General features: G+C 40.2%; 1 non-coding gene across 1 annotated transcript; it reads right to left on the reverse strand.

Moving 5' to 3' along the window:
* Window positions 1-4,772: 4,772 nt before the first annotated feature.
* Window positions 4,773-4,881, reverse strand: LOC118757923 (U6 spliceosomal RNA). The gene has a single exon (XR_004995431.2). It is a non-coding gene; the product is annotated as a U6 spliceosomal RNA (small nuclear RNA).
* Between the last annotated feature and the right edge of the window lie 470 nt (window positions 4,882-5,351).

Below are 5,351 nucleotides of genomic sequence, written 5' to 3' on the forward strand. Positions count from 1 at the left end.
TACTATCGCTAATGCCCAGAGGATGTCTTTACTCAAGAAAAGACTTGTTTGGAGCTTTTACCATTGCATCTGTTAAGACATGGTTAAGCCTTGGTCCCACCTGCATTGTGGGTGCTAGGTGCATGAGTCCTGGAGGCAGGGGATCCAGTGGGCCCTGGGATCCCACCTACAAAAGCTGGTCTTCCTCGAGGAAGCAGGCCCTGATGTACATGGAAGATATGGCAGCCCATTAGGGCCTGCAGAGGACATCTGCTACCACAGCATAGAAAGGAGAACAGAGCAAATTGGATAACCACCTCGGCCAAAAGATGACAGTAAACATCTGGGTAAATGGAGACTCTAAGGTCAACTATGTCAGCCAATGGACATTGCAATGGTTTCCTCACGTTTAGATCAGCGAAATCGACAGCATATCAGAATTATCAAAACCACCAGGGCAGAACCCTCAGAGAGTGGCACTGCATCTGGACCCTGGGTTGACGTTGTATAGCTGCTCCCCATTCCCAGGCACTGGAGCAGTTGGGAGGCTGGGTAGGGATTCTCCCCTTATAAACCCCTTCTCTCCCAGAAAGATGAAGAAGAAATAAAAAGTTCGTAAACAATGATCACACCCACTTTCCCCTAACCCTCAATCCTTCCCCCCACCATCAACTATGTAAACATCATCTAAAATAAAAATTCTTTAATTAAAAATATATTATAAAAGTATATGTCTAAGGACATTGATTTCAATTCTACCTACAAGTAGTGGTGGTAGAAGGCATTTAGTCCAGTGGTACTACATTGGGAGTGCCTGTGTTTAATTATCAACTCCGGGACCTGATTCCAGCACACTTCTACTACACACTCCAGAAGGAATTGGGGGTGTCTCAAGCAACTGAGCTCTTCATGTGAGAAAGCACTTAGATTGGGTCCTGATTGGAATGTGGAAAAAGTAACACTCTAAGAGCTGCAAATTCATGTTACTGTTCAAAAGCTGTCTTTAACAAAATTAAAGTATGATCCCACTCTTTTGGGTTTTTGGTTTTGTCACACAAATAGCAAGGTAATGATTCCACCCCTTCTGAATTTATCAAGGTAATAGGGAAACGATACCTACACAATCCTGATGGCTTTTTTGTTTTATAATGGACAAGTTAGATAGGACTGCTATTTCTGCCTTTTGATGGGTTTTATTTCCACACATTGACTGATTGTTAGCAAGTGTTTATTTATTTTTTCACCAAAAATTGTGCTTAAAAGGCTACTCTACTTCATCCAGATTTTCTGGTCTGCCTCTGTTGGAATTACCCTCCTTCCTACTGTGGCTGAAGGTATCTGACTTTAATAAATCTTGCTTTGCTCACTGATCATGTTCAAAAGAAAATTCTTTTTCATTTAAGATGAGAATCAGGGTCATTTTCCATTGTGCCATTTCCCATAACACTATCATCCGTGTGAACGAACTGAATGGCACTTCCTGGATCATGACTTCCGTACCAATCCAGCTCTTGCTACAGTATATCTTCAAGAAGAAAACCAGTAAGTATGTTGTGGGGTGTGAGTGAGATCACACCAGACAATTCCAGGGTGTATTAAGGAATCTTCATTTACCAAGCTTGGTGATTTCAGCATCCACTTGAAACTAGCAAATGAAAAATCCAGTTTGAATGGAAACCCTGAGAGGAGCAAACGATCTTTCCCTAGAAGTCCATCCCGTAAACTCAAGACCTATGTTCCAACTTCCCCAGCTATAGAAGTTACTCTTAGAAATACACCACAAATAACCTGGACACATTAACAAAGCTGTAGGCATTCACCTTTCCCTGGCTTCTCTGTCCACATTCCATAACTGCTAGACCCTCACCTCTCCTGGAACTCTTGAAAGTACACAAATTAGAAATACAAAGCATCATAGCATTTACTGTCCCATCCAAGCAATGAACAGAGGTTCAGGAATACAGACATACAGGGACCATGTTCAGGGGCTACCTCTGTCTTCTGAAGCCAGAGAGAAAGCAGGAACTGGGGAGGCTAAGAGTCAGAATGCCAAAGGGAATGAAGCACATGACCAAGAGAGCATGCCCCTCCTTATCATGAGCCTTTATGGGGGCTTGTGAAGAAAGTGGTTATGCAACAAAGCAATACCACCCCCTCTCAGGTTCCAGGTGATGATGGGTGAGCATCGCAGGTGGGCAGAAGAGACCAAAAAGGGATGTGTGTGTGTGTGTGTGTGTGTGTGTGTGTGTGTGCGTGTGTGTGTGTGTGTGTAAGAGAAGGGAGTGAATTCCAAGCTCTTGACCCTGAACCAGCTGCTGACCCCACAAGTGGTTTGTTTTCTCCTCTCTCTCAATCTCTCTCGCCCTTCCTCTGCTTCTCAAATAAATACATAAGTTTTGGTGGTAAGAAATAATGTTATAGAATGTTGCATAAGTTATCAGAGTAAGTACAAATACCAATCAAATATACAGTAATTGGAAAAAATAGACAAGACTGCTTATCCCTGTTTTCTCTTTGGGATTGGATTTAGAAACCTTGAAATTATAAATGCTTGTGTGCCTCCATTACATTTACATAAGTAAATCCTTTTTAAAGCTAAGTGAGACTCTTGGCAAATCTGCATGCCAGAAATATCTTTTTTAGGGGCACTGGAGCCATGCTTTTTCAAGGTGAACCTCAAGATGTAAGAAACCTAGTTCTCCATCTCATTACAAATCTACCTCAGGTGCCTGGCTCCACACTGTAATTTCCAAACCTGTAAAAACAGAAAACAAATTTATTTTTCCCTTGGATAAAGATAACATCTACACAGCAGAATTGATCTGCTTGCCTATACAAAAAGTGTAGCATTATTTTTTTTCTTTGTAATCTCTTTGGTATATTATCTGGGATATACATCACAATCTGGTTTGATACAATACAAAAATATTTTATCCTTTTCAGTTGATAGAGAAGATTACCAGAATTAGGTCATTATTATTATTATAAAGAATAATGACTTTTCATTATTATTATAAAGATCACTAACAATACTTAGAAACACTAACGTTACAATAATTTTTGCCTTATACTTGTAGTTGAAGAGAAAATTGAGTTAAAAGATTGGGTAAGGACCCAGCATGATGATTCAGTGGCTAAAACCTCACCTTGCAAGCCCCAGGATCCCATATATGTGCTAGTTCATGACCCAGTTACTCCACTTCCCATCCAGCTCCCTGCCTGTGGCCTGAGAAAGCACTAGAGGATGGCTCAAGGCTTTGGCACCATGCATTTGTTTGGATAGAGAAGCCAGGAAAAGGTGAATGTAGCCTTGTAAGAGTGCCCAGGCTGTTTGCTACGTATCTCTTAGGATAACTTATATAGGCAGTTGAAACATACGACTTGAGTTTAACAGATAGATTTCACAGTGATGACTGTTCTCTCAGGGTTTCAACTCAGACTGGATTGCCACAGTGACAGTTCATTAGTTAATTTCTAGTGAGCACTGCCATGACCAAGATTGGTTAATAAAGACTCCTTAATATATCCTAAATTTGTTTGCCATGGTCTCTCTCGCACTCCACAACAGGTTGGAAAGCAGAAAATGAAAATTTAGAGCTTTGGGTCACAACTAAATAAATCTGCATAGGTTAATAAGTGGATACTTAGTAGTCCTAACACCACAATGAGACAGGAAGAGGAAACAGTTGAGCTATTTGGGATCAGTTTCTGTTTTCATAAGGCCTGCATAAGTTCAGTTAGCTCACAAATTACAAAAATGTCCTCAGGTTAGATTCACTATACTATTACTGCATTTTCCCACAGTTTTTTCATCTACTTCTCTTACTATTTTTCATCATAACTTCCTTCAAAAAAATATTTATTTTACTTGAAGGAGTTACAAAGAGAAACAGGTTGATTTCCCAAATGGTGGCAATGGCAGAGCTGAGCCAACCTGAATCCAAGAACTAGAAGCTTCTTCCAAGTCCCCTGTGGGTGCCTGGCCACAAAGCTGCATATATCCTCTACTGCTTTTCCAGACCATTCACAGGGAGCTGGTAGGAAGTGCTGCAGCCAGAAATCAAACCTGCTCCATAAGGAACTCCAGCACCACAGGCAAAAGATTAGCACGCTATATCACTACAACAGTCCTTAGAATGTCTTTCTTAAAGACAAGATTTTTTTTTTGCTTGATTTTTTTTAAAGAAAAGCTCAAAAATAATCAAAGTCCCCAAAAAACTCCAAATATTTTCTCTTCTTACAATATTTTGTTCTTACAAATATTTGTAAGAACTTTCTAAAACGTACCTTAAACCGAAGATTTCCCTATAAGCAAGCTTTTCCAAATGTCTGTGAGCAAATATGGGCTTCATAATCAGAATGCTCCAAAATAGACTTTAAAAATTACTCTCTAGGGCCTGGGGTAGTAGCCTAGCGGCAAAGTCCTCACCTTGATTGCACCGAGATCCTCTATGGGCGCCAGTTCATATCCCGGCTGCTGCACTTCTCATCCAGCTCTCTGCTTGTGGCCTGGGAAAGCAGTTGAGGACGGCCCAAAACCTTGGGACCCTGCACCCATGTGGGACACCTGGAAGAAGTTCCTGGCTCCTGGCTTCGGATTGGCTAAGCTCTGGCCATTGTGATCACTTGGGGAGTGAATCATTGAATGGAACATCTTCTTCTGTCTCCACTCCTTTCTGTATATCTGACTTTCCAATTAAAATAAATAAATATTTAAAAAATTACATCCTAACTCAGTAATTTTTATATTTCTACACAACTTTGTTTACTTTTCATTAAAAGATCTTAATTTTTTTATTATGGGACACTTCATAAATTTACATATCATCCTTGCTCAGGGACCACACTAATCTTGTCTATATTGTCCCAATTTTAGTATATCTGCTGTCAAAATGAACACAGATCTTAATTTCTTACTGAAATATTGTTCTCTCCAAGACACAAGTTGAAGATATCTGCTCCCATGATGAAGGAAAACTGAAGATCCATTACAAGTCGAAAGATTCCAGAGCAAAAGACAAAAGAGTAAGGGAGCTTACGGGTACCGAAGAATTATGTCATGCAAACAACTATGAGTTGAAGTCACTTGATGCAAAAAATAAGTACTCAATCAGTTTATTCTATTCCCAGACCCCAGTTTATCTGGAGCATTCAGCACTGACAGGCAGAACAGACCAGACCAAATCAAGTTAAAATGGTAACCGACATTGCCTTCTCTTGCTCCTTCCATTGCCTCCTTTAACCCAGACAGTGAGGAAGGATTCTGGAAGGCCTAGGAAATAGGCAACTCGCTATTAAAATGTTCTATAAAGCAGTGAAAAAGCAAATGCTTTTAAAACCCTGAAATCAACATTGTGCAGTGATAAACAATA

Source organism: Ochotona princeps, chromosome 5, assembly GCF_030435755.1.
Source record: "Ochotona princeps isolate mOchPri1 chromosome 5, mOchPri1.hap1, whole genome shotgun sequence".
NCBI lineage: Eukaryota > Metazoa > Chordata > Mammalia > Lagomorpha > Ochotonidae > Ochotona > Ochotona princeps.